This window comes from Callithrix jacchus, chromosome 1 (genome assembly GCF_049354715.1).
Source record: "Callithrix jacchus isolate 240 chromosome 1, calJac240_pri, whole genome shotgun sequence".
Lineage (NCBI taxonomy): Eukaryota > Metazoa > Chordata > Mammalia > Primates > Cebidae > Callithrix > Callithrix jacchus.
Genome location: NC_133502.1, coordinates 167,067,940 through 167,087,777, shown reverse-complemented (window position 1 = coordinate 167,087,777; position 19,838 = coordinate 167,067,940). Strand labels below are relative to the sequence as shown.

Below are 19,838 nucleotides of genomic sequence, written 5' to 3'. Positions count from 1 at the left end.
AGGGGTGGGCAATCGATGGCCCACAAATCAAATGCAGACCACCACCCATTGTTATAGTTATCTGTAATACAGGCATGTGTTATAAAAAACATTCATTTGTTTATATCTCATGCTACTTCCATGGTAAAGGAGTGGAGACTGCAAGGCACATAAAGCCTACGATATGTATTATCCAGCCATATCTAGAAAAAGTTGGTTAACCCTTGCCCTAGAGGGAAAACAGACTATGCAACAAATATTTACAGATAGGAAGATTATTATGAGGAAGTACAGGGTGTTCTGAAAGTATCTTAGGGTATGGATATGACATTTAACCAAATCTGATATAACTGACACTTGGGTTACAGGTCATTGCACTGTAAGGTAACAAGGGCTTGGTATTCCTTGCTTTCAAGGGTCTCTACCCTCATTCTGTCAGATCCTAGTTTCCCATCATTTAATGAAACCAGATAAACAAATATACAAATAGATAGACAGACTGACAGACAGACAAGCATTAGCATGACTTCAAGTCCCAGCACTCTAACTTTCTGGCTGTATGGTGCTAAATAATGACATTAGATGGCTTCTGAGCTTCTTATTTCTAAATGGTCATTTAATTTTTATAAAAATTGACTAGAAAACTGTACTTCAGTAGCTTGACTGTATCAGTGGCCCCACTAAAGACATTGTTGTATCCACAGCCCCTGGTGTCTGGACCGACTCTGTGACCTTTTGTTCCCTCCTGTATTAATCAGAGTTCTCTAGAAGGACAGAATTAATAGGATAGATGTATATATAAAGGTGGCTTTACCAAGGAGTATTAACTCACATGATCACAAGGTCTCACAATAGGCCATCTTCTGCAAGCTGAGGAGCAAGGAAGCCAGTCCATTTCCCAAAGCTGAAGAACTTCAAGTCTGATGTCTGAGGGCAGAAAGCATCCAGCATGGGAGAAAGGTGGAGACTGGAAGGCTAAGCCAGTCTAATCTCTCCACCTTCTTCCTCCTGCTTTTTATTCTGGCTGCACTGGCAGCTCATTAGATAATGCCCACCCAGATTGAGGGTGGGTCTGCCTCTCCCAGTCCACTGACTCAAATGTTAATATCCTTTGTCAACACCCTCATAGACACACCCAGCAACAATACTTTGCATCCTTCAATCCAATTAATTTGACACTCAATTTTAACCATCATAGTGTCCTCATGTGTTAATGCTTCCTTTTTACTTCTCATCCTTCCCCATGAGAACATGCCTAAGACAGACTTCTGAAGAAGGAGGCAAGTGGAACAGCATTGAATCAGCTTGGTTGTCACAGCCAAGACTCCAGACATGTAAGTGCCCTCCTCAGATCTGCAGAGCTGCCTGGCCCAAACACTGTTGACCACTGTTGAGTGAGCCCCACCAAGATCAGCTCAGAACAGAACTGACCAGATGGCTCTAGCCTCATGAATACATCTGAGTGTTTATTTTATTTTCCTCTGAGCTTTCATGGTTGATATTTTCATTACATTTTTTTTTTTTTTGCAGAAGCAGCAATTAACTGAAGCATATACAGGAAATGGGATAACAATATGCCTAGCATGTACTCACTACTCAGTAAATGGTACCTCCTACCTTCCCAACACTGTCACCTGTATGATATAAATATCAGCAGGTGTCAATTCAGAGTATGCTGTCATTATTACAGCAGTTGGAGTAATGTGTCACTTCTGCTGGGTTTCCAGGTAACAGCGTGCTTGCAGGCAGACACACACACACACACACACACACACACACTTAAATAAAATGTGGGTCTACCCAACTACATTCTTAAATAAGTACCTGCCTGTTGCATTCTAAGGGGACCAAAGTTCCATCCAAATCTCAACTTGCTTTCTCCTTAGGGGTCCACCATATCTCCCACATGCTCCTTTTCCCAGAAGAACTGAGCAAGCTACATCATGTGAGGTCAGCACAGCCGGGTTTGTGAAGTAGGTCTGGAGACTGTTTCCAAAGAGACGTGTTATTAAAGAAACAATGCCTTTGTCTCTGCAGCAGGGCTAAGTGCTGTTTATTTCCAGATGCTTTCCTGGAACACAGGGAAGGGAGTGCAGCTGCACGTCATTCATGGAGTGTCTGAAACAGGATGGGGGACAACACTCAGAGGAAATGACCAAGCTCATTCAGGGGTGAGGACATGATGCAATTTGCTGTCCCTCAGTTTCCTTCTTGATGGGCCTGCACCTGCTCCAAACTTCAACACTCCTGTTTGTTTGAATGACACCATCCATTTCTCCTTCACCCAATCTTCTAAGCTTTGGCAATTTTTAATTTATCCATATAAATGTCTTACTGATTCTATTTTCCCAACCCTATATTCATTCTGATTGAAATTCTAGAGGCAAGTGGCTCTGAATACAGGCTCTAGAGAAAATCTGCTTCAGTCAGAATCCATCTCCATTTGTCTTTGGACAAGTCTTCAAAACTTGCTTTTGTTAGTGGAGACGGTGATGCGATCCTGTAATCCCAACTACTTGGGAGGCTGAGGCAGGAGGACCACTTGAGCTTAGGGTTTCAAGGCTGCAGTGAGCCATGATTGAGCAACTGCTCTCCAGCCTAGCTGACAGACCAAGACTCTGTCTCAAATAGAAGAGAAGTAAATTAAAAAAGCAAAACAAAACTTGCTTTCCTTATAATAGCAGATGTAAAAAATAATGCTATTTTATAGGTGTGTTTTACAAAATAAATACTTCAGAATTAGATGTTTATCTCAGTATTTGGCAAAGAGCAAGTAACAAATACTTTTTCTTAACTATCATCATCATCATCATTTTATTATTATTGTTATTATTATTCTGGCTGAATCCTGGTGTGTGTTGAAACATCTCACAGCTATTTCATTTGTCTGCATCCACTGTCCCTGTACTCAGTATATAAATCACCTCTCTGGCTTCTCAGCCAGCCTCACCAGTTTCTCTGTCTTGCTCATAATCTTTCTCACTGGCCAATCATCTTTTTCTAGGATAACTTCCACTCTTTGTAACATCATGTGTTTCCTAGAGCTTCCACAACAAAGTGCCACAAACCTGAGTGACTTAAATAACAGATGTTTATTTTTTTCACAGTTGTGGAGGCTCTGAGTTAAAATTAAGGTATTGGCAGGGCCGTGGCCCCTCTGAAACTTTTAGGGAAATATTTCTTTTCCTCTTCCTACCTCCCGGGAATTTGCCAGCAATTGTTGGCGACATTTGGCTTGCAGATGCATCATTCCAATCTTCATCATCTCCGGGTGTTCTCCTGTATGTCTCTGTCTTCACAGGGCCATCTTTTTATAAGAACACCAGGTGTGTTGAATTAGGTGCCCACCCTTCTCCAGTACGATCTCATCTTCACTAATCACATCTGCAAGAATCCTATTTCCAAATAAGGTCTCATTCGGAAGTATTGGTGATTTGAATTTCTAGATATATTTAGGGAGGGAGGGGTCACTTCTAAAACACGACTCTTCAGAACCCACTCGTTTACCTCTCAGGCCCTGCTCCTCGCGACTCCCTCCAGTCTTCTCTTTGGCTATAAGAATCTTTCTAGTGAGTTGATGATCCTATGCCCACTGCTTCCTCAGAGCCTTTTCATAGGCTGTGTTCTCAGGCTATGGCATAGCCAATGCCCTCCCCTGGTTGATTTTCCACCTAAGGTTTACTTGTTCTTAAAATCTCAACTTGGTCATATCACTGATTATAAGAAGCCTGAACTAAACCCTCTGGGCAGTGTTAGGTGTCCTGCTGTCGTTCCTCTATACCTTTGAGGGGCTATACCCTCATGGCACTTAGAACATTGCTTTCTGACAACTGCTTTTCTGTCTCACCAACCAGGTTGTCCATGTCTGCCTTTTGTATGGCTAACTCCTAATGTATTGTGTCTCACATAGATTTCCAATTATTACTTGTTAAATGAACAACTAGCTATCCATTATGATGTCTATTAACTTAAAACATTAAATAACATATGTTGGTGAGGATGTAGAGACATTATAACCCTTGTTGAAATCTCACATTGCTGGTGAGACTGGAAAATGGTGCAGCCACTGTGGGAAACTGTGTGGTATTTCCTCAAAAAAATTATAAATGTAGAATGACCACTTAAATTATCATGAAAGGAATAATTTTGCTTGTGGGTATATACCCAAAAGAATTGCAAGTAGGCACTTGAGAAAAAGTATTTCTGCACTTAAGCTCATAGCAACATCATTTACAACAGCCAAAAGATAAAAGCAACCCAGTGTTCTTAGATGGATGAAGATAAATGAATAAACAAAACGTGATATATACATACAATGAAGTATTATTCATCCTTAAAAAGGAAATAAATTCTGACAGATGCTGCATATGATGAACCTTGAAAATGTTATGCTCCGTGAAATAATCCAGGCACAAAAGGACAAATACTATATGGTCCATATGTATATCGTACTTGGAATGGTCAAATTCATAGAGACAGAAAGTAGAATATGGGTTCATAGGGGTGAAGGTGAGGAGGAAAGTGGAGGTTATTTTTTAATGGGTATAGAGTGTCAGTTCGAGAAAATAAAAAAAATGTTTTGTAGATGAATGGTGGTAATGTTTGCACAATGACAAAAATGTATTATACTTAATGCCGCTGACCTATAAATGTAAAATAGTTACAATGGCAAGTTTTTTGTTTCATATATGATCACAACAAAAAAGGAAAACTACCCCTAACCACCTCTTCCAGAAAATAAGTAAATGAGTCCTATCTATATGTCCAGAGATGTCTGAATTAATCATTTTAAAATAATTAACTGACAATCCATCTATCTGCTGGTCACTGTCCTCAGCATTATGCAAATATTAATTCATTTAATCTTCATAATACCTTATGCTATAGGTAATATTATTATACTAATTTTACAGATGCATATACTGAAACATAGAGGCAAAACAATTTTCTTAAAGTTAACAGTTTGTATGAGGCCAAACGGGGTTAGAACAGAGGTAGTCTGGCTCTCCAGCCTGGGTTCTTACACTCTCATAGCTCAGATCATGTTAACCACTGGCATCATCAAGATATTCCAGGATCCAGGTTATGGGCACAGCAATGTCCATACTACTTAGTTTTCCATGAGGGCACTCAAATCAACCCCACACAGGCTTAGTTCCTATAATATTCTACCACGTTCCTTACTCCAGGAAAAAGACCTCTCACCTATAGTTTTGACATTTTCTGAAGTTTCCTACCTCAGTGACTTTCTCAACATTGTTTTTCCTGATAATCTATTGCTGTGTAAAAGCTATCCTGTGAATTTTAATACTGTAAAACAGCAAATTGGCTTTTCTCACAATTTTGTGTCAGAAATTTTGAAGGGTTAATTGCCCAGCTTTTTCCTGATCCATGTGATACCCACTGGGGCCAGCTTAGGCTGGAGATGCACTTCCAGGATGAGGGCTTCTTAACTCATAGGTTGGCACTTCAGTGCTTCTGGTGCTCCCCCTCCCTTTCCTACCCCTCCTTTTCCCTCCACTCCCCTCCCCCTCCATCCCCTTCTCACCCCTCCCCTGCCCTTCCTTTCCTTTCCCTTATCTCCTCTTCCCTCTCTTTATAATCTTTTTCTCCTCTTCTTCCTCTCTCTCTCTCTCTCTCTCTCTCCCTTCACATGACATCTTACCATTCTAATATAGAGTGACTTCACTTGCTTGGGCTTCCCTAATAGCATGGTGGGTGGTTTCAGGGCAGTGACACTTTTTATATGGTGACTGGATTAAAAGACACGGAAAGCAGAAGTTGCCTAAAGAGTTAAAAGCTTGTTTAGAACTGGCACAACATCATTTCCAAAATATTCTATTAGTCAAAACAATCACAAGACCAACCAATGTTCAAGGGGTTGAAGAGATAGGCTCCACGTTTCGGTGGAGTAGTGGCAGTTTCCATTGCAGAAGAGCATGTGGAATGCCAGGTGTCATTGTGGCCACCTTTGTACAATACAGTATTTCACGATCTATAGTTACACTGTATCTTTATCTCTATCTCCATATTTATATCTATATATACTTGGAATCAAATACAAAAATTGATAGCTAGATTGACTAATATAAATACAGGTAGCTGTATCCATCTATAGATGAGTTTCTATGTATATTTTTCAGATAACACTTCATACCAGTCAGTTGTATATTTAGCAGAATCCAGATTTTAATTAAAGATAAACATAGCATGCACTGACTCAGTATCCCAAGTGCAGAAGACGCAGGAACAGATCTTGCTTGTTTCAAACATAACTGAGTCCAGACAATCAGATGCCTTACAATGCTTTCTTTTCTTACCTAAGTTTCTTTTCTACCCACATTTCCTTCTGTATGTTGGCTGCAGAATTTCTCTAGAACTGTGAAGAAACATAAGGCAATCATAAATACATAACAGAAGCCTGAAAAGAGATACCAAAGATGAAGATGAATGTTCACGGATTATCTACATAGAGACAGATCATTTTTTGCAGAAGTGAAATGAGTGAGGGCTTTAAAAAAGATAACATGTCAAGTGAGGAGAAAAGACATTTGGATCACAGGGAAATCTTCATTTTCAGGATGAAAACTTTTATATTGTAATATATGTGTGAGTGTGTATGTGTGTCTATCTGGCCAGGGAAAGATTTAATATATCCTTGACTACAGTAACTAGTGTTACTCTAGTAACCTGTAGTAAATGCACTCTCTGCCTCACCTTTTTCAAACTGAAGTTGTAACCTTAAGAAACAGATGAGATAACACATTGCTTATTGGGAAAAGACTTTGCAGTTGAATTTAGCAGACACCTTCTCCATTTTCAGCTGATGGAAAAGGGCACCTGAGGCAAGTTTTCTAAGTCTTTGGAGGTTGTTTCTTAAGCTGTAAGATAAGAAATCTGGGTTATATGAGTATTGGAGGCCCTCCTAATTCTAAAAGATTGTGACTCTATAAAAACGCTTTTGCCAAGTATATAAAATTACACAAAACAAGATTTTATGACTTTTAAAGGTTGATTTATTCACAGTGCCTGTCTACATTGATCAATTTCACCATATAAATGTCAACCATTTCATTTTATTTGCACCGATAGACCTAACCAGGGTTGCCAGTACATTCTGACCAGATGCACAAGGCCACAGCCAAATGGAAATTCCTGTTAAACATCGTCAAAGGAAGAACTACAGACAAGACTTTCTTCATGCAGCTGCTGTGGTTGCGGCAAGCTTTGAGTAAGTGAAAGTTTTGTAAACTTAGTTGCTTGTTAATTATACTAAAAACACTTGTTATTTAAAAAAACTCTAGGATGACTCACATATATAAGTGTTTCTATATATACATATACATATGTAAATACACACACACAAACACACATAAAGTGCCTTTGTAATATGAATCCTAATGCCTTAACTAATGTTTTGCAAATTCCAATTTTGGTATCTCCAGTGTTATTAATATTCAGCCTACCCATATTGCATAGTCAAATACTTCTATGTTATTTCCTCTATAGAACAAATTGATATGCAGACTGGTATCTTCCAAACAAATCAGCCAGACGTATTTTTCAAGTGGAATTTTATCACAGCTGTCCAAGTCAACGTTTCCACTGTTCAGATTCATCAGATAATTGCTACCATATCAGCTTGACACTGACAGCCAGTCCATTTTCTACGGCTTTTCACTGTTTCTTTCCAGTCCGTCATGTTATCACTTTATGCCCGACTCACTTATTCTTCAATAATTTCTTTTCTTTTAGATAAATGTATGTGTGTGTGTTTTGTTAACTGTAAATAAATGAATTCTTGCTGTAAAAAAATTTTAACAGCACCACCATTTATAAAGTAAGATACAAATATTTCATTTTCTTACTCTTCAAGCCTCTAAGATGACCACTGTTCATAGTTCAGTATACATTTCTTTCAAATTTTAAAATTTTACCTTAAAATTTGATAAGCTATATTCATCTTTTAATAGAGCACATCTAGGATCACATTATTTTCTGATTTTGCATCATAGTCTATTGAATTATTTTCAAATTATTTTCAAAACATGTATGAAATTGATACCTCGATTTTAGATATATTTGCTGCTTTTATTATTTTTTCTTATTTCTGTATTGTACTGAACATACTCATTTACTCATATACTAATTGTTTACTTAATGTAAATTCTTAGAATTAAAACTCTTGATTTAGTTAATGTGGACTTTTTTTTTCCTGGGAAATTATAGTCAGAACAAAAGTGCATAAGGACTCTTGTTTAACCATACCTTGCTAAAACTAGACTTAGGAATCTTTTGATAAATATGTTTTTCTTTCTTTCCTTCTTTAATTAGTATTGGTAGGCATCTTTTCATATTTTTCTGGTTATTTATAGTTTATTCTTGATAACCATATAATGCCTTTAGGTTTTCTCATTCTGATGCATTTTAACTTTCAATTTAAAGTTTTTCTAATCAGTTTAAAAGTGTTGGAGTTGAGTTTTTTGAAGCAACCTCATAATGAAAAAAAATCATGCCCAATGTAAGTTTTACTCACTTATCCAAACTTACTCACTGCTTTTCCTCACTATTCCAGCCTGAAGGTTCCTTCCCATCTTTCTCACACACTGTGCTCATCACAACTCTTAGACATTTACTTATTTATCCTTCAAAGGCTCATCTGCCCCATAAAGCCTTTCTGTCTCTGGTTAAAGCTCTTCTCCCATCAATGCCTCTCATAGCTGACACCTTTAGAATCCAATTTTGTGATACCTTGCATTTCCTTCTCTCGTTACCTTAGAAAGCAAATAATTCCTTCTGGTCCAGAATAAATTTAGTTGCTGAATATTATTTTTAATCATACAATGGAGTTCAGAAAATCTCAGGGAATCAATAAATACTGGTGGAATGGTTTATCCATTTCTAATATTTTGCCTTCACCATAAGCCCTCAAATGCTAACTCTTCTTGCCACTCAGTTTTGAGCTATTGTGCTAGCTAGTAGATACTAGATGCTTCTATCTCTTTCTCTTTCATCTGCTAATGGATTGCATACTCCCAGCTCCTCAGAGTGACATGGGTCTGTACAAAACAAATAAACAAATGCATAAATGAAGAATGAATGAATAATCCATTTTCCTGGCCTCCATAATTATTTTGGAAATAGGTACATGAACCAAACTTTATTATGCTTTCCTGGGACTTTTCTGCCTCGAAATATTGCTTCTTTCCTTGGATGTCATGATAATACGAAAATGTCAATTGTGCTGGCAGTAGCATTCTTCGAAACACCACGAATGGAACCTGCTTAAAGATGTAAAAGAGCTAATATACAGATATAGAAAGAACAGGTGTGAGAAGGAGTCTCATGAACAAATCGTTTGAGCCCTGAATCAGGGCATGCCTGCTCTCTGTGTTTCTTCTGTATCTCCCATCTATGAGAATCTCAAGAACTGGCTTTAGTATCTTTGGGTTCCTCTGAATATTATGGAATTATTCCTAATAAAAACAATTAGTCCCTTATACTTCCCTGCCAATCTGGAATGTTCTCTTTGGATTTTCCTTCTTAATTTTCCAATTTCTGAATCTTAGATTAAGATTCTTACCCCTAGTATAATACCTTCCTCAAGCCTACCACTAAATGTTTGTCTAAACACTTGGGGTATTTCCTGTGAAATATTTTTCATTTGGCTGGAAGAGAGGTTGGAATAGAAGACAAAATAGAAGAGAAAAAAAATTGGGGGAATGTGCAAAGAAAAGAAAAGGAAGTGTTACAAAACTGTAGCACATTTGTTCCTGGACAATTATGTACACATTTCATAGTGATTAACACTATGTCATGACAAAAATAAATGCATATAAAACATTCAACCAAGCAGGACACAGTGTTGCATACATTCGATAATTAGATTATAAAATAATGGGTATAAACTTAAGAGTAACAAACAAGAAAAAATAACTTTTTGCTTTCAGTGTGGTAAAATTATAGGTGAGATTTTTTCCCTGCAAATATTTACATTAATTTTACAGTTTAAGTAAAAAGTTTTTTCTTCTATTTTCCCAATTTCCTACAATGTGTTCATGGTGTATGTTGTGGAGGCTAAGAAGTGGGGGAGGAGAGAAAAACATACAGACGTAATAATCTCAGCTCCACTACCTTTGTGTGGGATCTTGTCAAGATGTTATCATCTTTAGTTTCAGTTTCACCTTCTGTAAAATTATGATGAATAACATTGATATGGGGTTCCAATGCAAAAGCCTGCTTTTTAAAATGTCAATAAATTATTTACATGAAGTTTTGGTTTATTAAACTTTTAAGGCTATTACTTTACTTCCCCAAAGAACATATCTGCTTCCATTTTCTTGAGGCACATAAAACACTCGTTCTGCCACCATCGCGATTTTAATAGAGACACAATTTTCTGCTTCAAAAATGTCAACAGGACAAATATATTGAATTCTGATTACTTAAATTGGTCTCCTGTGTTGAGGAGACATATAGAATACTTGAGATGTGGTGAACTGAAGCATGCATCTTTGGCTCAAGGATAAAGCAACTACTTATTTCCAGATGATAATTGCCAAGTCAGAATGTTGGCTCAGGGGTGCCAAACCTTCTAGTTTCTTAGGAAAACATGAAAAATCTAGACTTGAATAATGCATCAGGTCACATTATAATAAAGGAACAACCTGTGCAAATCTTAGAAATATACATTTTTTTGATAAATCCACTTATGAACCATGAATGTGCGAGTGGAGAGTAGATTTGCACTTTGTGCCGAGACTTATCTAAACCAGAAGTTGAATATGATTGTGATGTTCCCAGTCACAACTCAGAAAAAAAGGAAACTGAAGGCCTTGTTAAATTTACACCTATAGATGAAAGGAAATGTGAACGCCTGCTTTTATTTCTTTACTGCCATGAAATGAGCCTGGCTTTTCAAGACCCTGTTCCTGTAGCTGTGCCTGATTATTATAAAATCATTAAAAATCTGATGGATTTGTCAGTCATCAAGATAAGACTACAAGAAGATTATTCCATATGCTCGAAACTGAAGATTTTGTAGCTGATTTTAGATTGATGTTTCAAAACTGTGCTGAATTCAATGAGCCTTATTCAGAAGTAGTCAATGTTGGCATAAAACTTGAAAATTATTTTGAAGAACTTTTAAAGAACCTCTATCCAAGAAAAATGGTTTCCTAAACCAGAATTCAGGAATGAATCAGAAGATAATAAATATGGTGATGATTCAGATGATGACTCCATGCAGCCCTGGAAGATAACGCTTCAAAAACAGTGAAGAATGCCAAATGCTTAAATAATATGCAGCACCACTGGCTTGTGCTGGTTTTTAGATTTTTTTTTTTTTGCTTTCAAAGATCATTTGTCAGTAATTTAACATTACTGCAAAGAAGAGTTTGTGACTCCTCTGACCTCTATGTTTTGGACATTTACTAGACTTTGATTTCCTTAATAACCCATTTCTGTTAACCTCTAAGGAAGAAAAAGAAAGAAGATGAGTGGAGGAAAGAACATGGAAGGAAGGAATAAAGGAGGATATAAAAAAGATGGAAGAGAGAAGCATTTAAAACAGAGACATTCTTCCCACTTCTTGGATTCCTAAGCTGCAATCTTAGTGATAGCTACCGTAGAAAGGAAATAGACTTTGTACAAACTCTTAAGTTGACAAGTATATGTGGTTTGGATGTCTGCGTTAATTCAGTTTCAGAAATTAATACCAATACCCATGAATTATATGGGCTGGCCATATGAGTTACGTGTACTCTACTGAAAAACAGTAATCCACAAGTATGGGTGGTAACAAGAGTTCCATCCCAGGAAGTCAATTGGTGCACCAGAAGGGTAGATTAGATGCTATTAAGAAGGCATCTAATAGTACATTATGTAAGATGGCAACAGTATTAAAGAAAAATCAGGAAAACAAAACAAATTTAAAAAGCTACATGAGATGTAATGGCTCTTTCGGCTCTGTGGTTCATCAGAATTTAACTAGTTATTATGCCTTTGAGGTCTAATAGAAGGACATGTGCATTGAACTGTTTATGTTACACAGCATTCATTTACTCTTCTTTTGCAAAAATTTTCAATTTTATTTGAAGAGGAGCATCTTTCCTCCACTCTCAATCTATATATTCAGTTGGAGTTGAGTCCATGTGTTGCTCTAAGGTGAGCTTAAGGAAATAAAATGCAGCATACTGCTAATAACATTGTTTCAGGGATAGATTTGTTGCTATGTCAAACTTATCACAGACAAAGAGACTAAATTCTGGGATATTTTTTAAGCTATCAGGAAAGCAGACTCACTCTTTTTTTCTCTGTTAGTAACGAAAAAAGGAGAAACCCCAGAAAATACCAGAAACAATATTAGAACCATGGGCAAATAAAACTCTAAGAAAGTAGTGGCAAAATAGAGAAAAAAAAACATGATTGGGAAGTAAATAATGAATTCTCATCATATCATTTGTGTCCCTATATCCGGCATTGTCAGAAGCTACTAACCTTGTCCTTTCCAACATGGGATGCATTAAATATTTTTAACCTATGCTAAGTTAATTTGAATCTGGAAACCAAAAGACCAAGTTATTACACAGAGGGAATGATTGGGGTGGAATGAGAAATATCTTTAGTCCTGATGCCCTCATTACAAGAAGGAAGAAGAAAAGAGAGGAGAGGAGAGGAGACGGGAGAGGAAAAGGGAGGGGAGAGAAGAGGGGAAGGGAGGGGAGGAACGAGGAGATGGGAAGGGTGGGAGGCAAGGGAGAGGAGGGGAGGGGTGGCAAAGGGGAAAGAAGGAAGAAAGGAAGAAGGAAGGAAAGAAGGAAGGAAGGAAGAAGAAGGAAGGAAGGAAGGAAGGAAGGAAGGAAGGAAGGAAGGAAGGAAGGAAGGAAGGGAGGGAAGGAACCCGTGAGAGCATATGTTTGCATTCTCTAAGATGTTGAATGTTTTACTGAAGCATGACTAGGCATAATGTCACCATGTCCTACCTCCATTTCCAGATGTCTCTCTTTTGAATTAACATGATCAGCACCTTCCCTTTTTACAGTGGGAAAAGAAATGTTATTTTTCTTTCATCCCTGTTGCCACATTCCCCCGTGGAACCATTTCAATTTAGTGAAGTAGAGAGGGACCCACCAGTTTGCGTCTACTGTTATGGATGTGGTACTTGAAATGGCAGAGTCAATGACATGAGACGCAGGGCTTCATTACTTCTCAGCTCACCCAGACTCAGGCTGCCAGGACCCTGAGATAGTTTGCTGCCAGAAAGATACATTTGAATTTCAATGTGTCAAGTCTCTCTTCCTGTACTTTTTATGTTGCAAGCTGCAAATAGCTTTTAAAATCTTTTAAACACTGCAGAGACTCAGCTCTCTGCCTTCTTCTCCTGCCTAATACTATATTAGATATATTTATTTCTTAGTTATTATAATAAAAAAATACATAGTCTAAGGAAGAGCATGAGTCTACAATCCCAAAACATCCAATATATAAGAACATTTCATCAAGATAGTTCACAGTTGAGAGGAGGAAACACGGAGAAGGTGAGGCACAGAGCCCTTGGACTGTGAGGGCCAATTCTGAGGCTCGGTTCTATCTTTTCCTAAACGAGCATGTTTGGTGAAGTGGCTGAACCTTTTTCGAGTCTCAGTGTCATCATAAAATAGGAATGATAATAATGCCTACTTTCACAAAAGTGGGATACATTTCATTATTGGGAGCTATTATTAATCATAACCATTTTGCAACTAAGAATCAGGACTAAGATAATTTACCCATTCATTCAAGAAATTTTAAAGGTGTGCCACAACAAAAAAAGAAAGGGAGGGAGGGAGGGAGAAGAAAAGAAAGCAAAATAAACATACAGCATCTAGAGTCAACCCAGTCATACCAGAATTCAAATTTTTGCCCTAGCCTTTAATAACTTTATGACCTAGGGCTTCAGTTGTTCTGCCTCCCTTTCCTTGTCCATGAGAAGACTTACCTCACTGAGTTATAGGGAAGACTCTGAGATTAAAAGCAGTAGGTTGTCAGGGCTACAGCAGTCATGTAAAAAGTACCTAAACAAGTGTTAGCTGTTTTGACTCTTACTGATACTGTTGCTGTTTAGTAGCTGCTGCAGTCTGCAATTATCTGAGGGCGTGTTGCTAAACAACAGATGTTAGAATGTGGCTGCTTTGAGTTGAGGTTTTGAATTTGTTTTGGACAACCTGAATTTTCTATCCCAGCTCCAGGTCTCAGTGCAGATTACTTCACCTCACTATGGCTTGGATCTCATGTCTGAAATTGGAATATAAACCACACAAAATTTATATGGCAGATAGAAAGACCATAAAAATGTTATTTAATGTACTGCACTTAAGATAACTGATACATAATAAATAACACTCTATTATTTTTCTATTATTAATAAGAATGGCTTTTTTCAAGGTCACATAGGAAATCAAAGGCATAAATGGGTAGCTTGCGCACATCACTATCTGTAAAGCTGTTCATCAGCAAGGCTTCAAATTCTTGTCTGACTCCAAAGTCCACATGCCTGTCATTACACCATATTGTCTCTCTTTTTAAGATGAGGAACATCAGAGCAAAGCCAAAGGCAATTTTAGATTTATTTTACTGTCATTTCAAACACATCATTGTGGGGTGCCATATCACTTTTGACATGTATATACTTTAAAAAAGAAACAAAAATAGCTGTGATAACCATCAACTGCTTGCAAAGTAAATTGTGCTAACCCCTTCACTCCCCATTTGCAAACATATTTGGACTACATCTGGAACGAAATCATTAGTGGCAGGAAGACAGATGTTCTTCAAAGTTCGGGTGTGCATGTAGACATTGAATATTGATGTAGATGTTATTTACTCATTTGCTCCTTTACTCTTCCAAAAAGATGGATGTTGAGCTTTTTCAAGATTTATTTCTCTTTCATTGGTTCCCAAGGTGACAAATCAAAGTTCACCCCAGGAATCTGCAAAGTATATCATGATGGGAGAAATCCATCAGACGTGGAATAATATTAATAACTAACATTGTACAGTTGTCAATCAGCATAGTCTTATCTCAGAAATAATTTCAAGAGCTTCTTCAAACCAAAGAAGTATGTATATGGTAAAGAAAATACAGTGCCTGCATCTATTAATAGATTGGCTAATACAACAAATTTTACTCCAGAGTTTATTTTTAATTATAATTAATGGCAGGGGTGTTGGCTAGCACCTGTAATTCCAGCACTTTGGGCGGCTGAGGCAGGTGGATCACCTGAGGAATTTGAGGTCAGCCTGGCCAACATGATGAACCCCCGTCTCTACTAAAACTACAAAAATTAGCCAGGCGTGCATGCCTATAATCCCAGCTACTCTGAAGGCTGAGGCAGGAAAATTGCTTGAACCCGGGAAGCAGAGGTTGCAGTGAGCCAATATTAAGCCACTGCACTCCAGCCTGGCAATAGAGTGACACTCTGTATTGAAAAAAAAAAAAGTTAGCTGGGCATGGTGGCATGCACCTGTAGTCATAGCCACTCGGTAGGCTGAGGCAGGAGGATCTCTTGAGTCACCTTGTGGCTTAGGAGTTCCAGGCTACAGTGAAACATGATTGTGTCAGTTAACTCCAGCCTGGGTGACAGAACAAGAGCAAGATCCCATTTCAAATACATATGGTATATATATATAGTATATATATATATATAGTATATATATGATATATATATTATATATAGTATATATATGATATATATATATTATATATGACATATGATATATATGATATATCATATATGTATATATCATATATATATATATATATATATATATATATGTTGTGTCAGGTTTGTTTTGAAGGCAGATACTTAAGAGAGGGGATGCATGCAATACGATTGCCTATGATTGAAAACGTGCATAATGTGCTATGGATGATACAAACAAATAGGAAATGTGATGAGGGTAGGAATAAAAGTATATGAGGCAATGTTCTTGAGTGATACCTATTTAGACTGCTATAAAATTCCCACATTTATTTAACAGAGTATATTAAAATTTGTTTCACCCTGAGATAGTTAACTACAAAAAGTGAAAAAAGACTGTGTTCTCAAAAGGAACATAATACTTTAGTTATATTGCTTGTTAAAGCCCATTTTGAAAATACCATATGAATTTATTTGTAGACCCTAATCAATATATGTAATTTCTAAGTCTTCTCTGCTTCTATAGAAAAGAACTCCATTCAAACGCATATAATAAAATGCTTTGGAATCCTGGGGGAAAAGAAAATGGGTAATGTCCAATAGAATGGCTGTTATAGATAAATGTGTCCCTCCACAGTTCACAATCTTAACCTTCAGTGTGATAGTATTAGGAGGTAGGGACTCTGCGAGATCATGAGTGTGAAACCAGCATTAAATGGTAATAGTGCCCGTATAAGCCCAGGCACAGTGGCTCACGCCTGTAATCCCAGCATTTTGGGAGGCAGAGGCGGGAAGATCACAAGGTCAGGAGATCGAGACCATCCTGGTCAATAGTGAAATCCCCTCTCTACTAAAAATACAAAAAATTAGGTGGGCATGGTGGCATGCACCTATAGTCCCAGCAACTCAGGAGGGTGAGGCAGGAGAATTCTTGAACCTGGGAGGTGGAGGTTGCAGTGAGCCAAGATTGTGCCACTGTACTCTAGCCTGGTAACAGAGCGAGACGCCATCTCAAAAAAAAAAAAAATGCCCTTATGATGCTATGATGAAGATCTCAGAGAGCTCTGCTGCTCTCTTTCTGCTATGTGAGGGCACAAGGAGCAGATGACTGTTTGGAAATCAAAAAGAGAACCCTCACCAGGCACCAAATCTGCCAGCACCTTCATCTTGACATTCCTAGCCTCTAGAACCTTGAGAAATAAATAAATGCTTGTTGTTGAAGGCACCCGGTCTCTGGTATTCTGGTATAGCAGCCAGAACTGATTAAAACTGAAGCCAGGCCAGGCACGGCGGCTCACGCCTGTAATCACAGCACTTTGGGAGGCCGAGTAGGGCGGATCATGAAGTCAAGATCGAGACCATCCTGGTCAACATGGTGAAACCCTTTGTCTACTAAAAATGAAAAAAAATTAGCTGGGCGTGGTGGTGCGTGCCTGTAATCCCAGCTACTCAGGAGGCGGAGGCGGGAGAATTGCCTGAACCCAGGAGGCGGAAGTTGCGGTGAGCCGAGATCGCACCATTGCACTCCAGCCTGGGTAACAAGAGCGAAACTCCGTCTCAAAAAAAAAAAAAAAAAGAAGCTAAATCCAAGTATTTGTTGGTTTGTTTGTTTTTATTTTGCATTACAGGTTTTCTTTGTATATTTTCTCCTGCTGTCACTAAATGTAGAGTGTACTTTCCACTCATATCTGCCTGTCTAATGTATTCCAATCTTAAAGTCCCAGCTTAAACTTCACTTCACACACAAAGCTTGCTCCAAATCTCTCATTTAAGTCAGAGCCTCCTTTATCTTTGTTCTCAAAGCACTTTGTCTATTCTTATATTTTAAGATTTTGTCAGTTGTATATGGGTTTTTTGCTCACATCTTCCACAGTCATTTGTAACTTCCTCAAGAAAACAGGCTACGATTTATTCATCTTGCTCAGCATGGCACATGTCGTATAGTAGATATTCAAGGAAACCTCGTTGAGACAAAGAATGCATGTTTTTGTTTGTCTTTATGTTTAATCTCTGACGTCATCTACTCTGGTGCCCAACATATAATAGGAACTAAATGACTGTTAGGTAAATATTGATGTTTGACCAGAATCAATTTTGCTTGTTTCACAAACCTTATGATTGAAATAAACCTTTATTTACTTATTTATTTTAAGTTTATCATGATCCAAATCACAAAATTACCCATTCTGGAGTTTTGGTTTTTGTCTTTGACTTTCTCACATCTACTTCCAAGAGTCCTTTTGTTCCACTGAAACATTTTTTATTCTAGGAAAATAATGCCCCAGTGTGACTAATTGGGTAGTAAATGAGAAGGACCCAACATAGGCTTTTTCACACACACTCTAGTACCAAGTGTTTTCTCTCGTAACGCACTGCACTCCAAACACAAAATAATTGTATTAACTGGGGGCTGTTGAGGCTATGATTTTTTTTTTATTTAAAAGAAATGTTAATTTGTTATTAAATCTGTTGTTGAAAGACTAATAGCTTAATGAACGCATTAAATGTGAGCAAATTAGTTGTTTTTTTCTGCATGCATTACTTAGTTAATATTGAAAGGGGGTGATACATCATTGTCATCTCTGCGGGAATTAATGAGGCATTAGGACATCTCCTGTCATAGAGGCCAGACTTATGAACGAGTCACTGAATTGCACATTCGAACCTTGTTCTATTCGCTCTTTCCACCCACCACATATATCTTTTCTGGGCTTTCTGCTTCTGCAGCCTAAGCTTTGGTACTTGAAATACAAATGGCAGCTCACCATCAGTTTGGAAGTGAAAAGTAGTCTATTGCAAGTGACAAATGTTGTTTACCATTACTAGAAAAGAGGGTGGAACAATGAGTGCATATATTAACATCACAGGGGATGGGTTTGGTAGTCATTCAATTGCTATCTTGCCCTGTGAAGACACATAACCTCTCTCCGTTTCCCTCAATCACCCACTCACTCTCAGACATCTACATTAAAATAAAGAGCCCAAGGCAAAGCAAGCTATCTTAACTATAATAAGTGGCAAGGTGTTCTCGACTCAACAGCTTTTGTCACCAGCTCTCCATCTCTCCCCATCACAAGCATAGCTTTCTCTGCCTGAATCTTTTGATATATTTGCCTTATCCTGCAGTTCCCAAATCAGCAGTTCCAAACCTCCATGAACAAGCATTATTTAAAAGCCATCAGTTTAATTCAATGACAAAACTATGTCTTACTTGCATTTATTTTTATAATTAGCAGGTATGACATTTAATTCTGTTTCAAGAATCTTTGACAAATTTTCAGTGTATCTTGAGATAATTGAAGATGTCATGGCCTATTCAAAAATCAGAGGTGAAGATCACTGGCACAGACATTATATTAAACATAGTAATAACACCTGTGCAGGACACGGAAACATTATAACAATGTTAACTAATATTTCTTTTACACTAAAGAAGCCATGTTTCATCCTGCAGGGCTTCTTTAAGAAGATTTGTTCTCCCTTGTATATATACTGCCCACCCAATGGAACATCATTTTTCATACCAGCTCAGCTAGAATCACAAAACTTCAGGCACTGATCTATGCCTCTCACTCACCGCCAAATTTGCCCGTTGTCTTCCATTTTCATTTTCAATTCATACTTCACACTTAATGGGGGTTGGTTCCTATTTTATGACATAGATCCCATTCCAGCAATTCTCTCTCAGCAGCTTTGGGTAATTTGCCTTCAGCTTTGATATAAGTTCATGCTCCTTTGCCATATTGGTTCTTAGAAGCATATTTAGGATAGTATATCCACGACCATTATCAATGACATAGTTAATATTAAGTTGAGTAATCACACATTCTGTATTCAACTAATGGCTCTTTTTTAAAATAGGCACATACTTCATTAATTAACATTTTTGTTGTTCTTGTTGTAGCAACAGAAACTGATTGCCTAATCTATTAGATTAAAAGGAGACTAATTTATTAGAAGGAAAATGGGGTAGTTCAGAGAATGGAATATAGGGTGGAATAGTCTTAAATCTTAAGAGTCAGGGGTCAGGGCAGATCCCAGAACTTCAGCAATTTGGATCTTCTTTTAGAGCTCTGCCAATACTGTGAGTACATTTCTGAGATGTGTAGAAACCATGTCTTGAGAATTTCACCTGCCAACCTCAAAACATGTATCTATAACTTGATCAATAAAATGTGG

The 19,838-nt window shown here is 37.7% G+C and overlaps 1 pseudogene; it reads left to right on the top strand.

Moving 5' to 3' along the window:
• The first annotated feature begins 10,690 nt into the window (after window positions 1–10,690).
• Window positions 10,691–11,279, top strand: LOC100894753 (transcription intermediary factor 1-alpha pseudogene; annotated as a pseudogene).
• The last annotated feature ends 8,559 nt before the right edge of the window (window positions 11,280–19,838 follow it).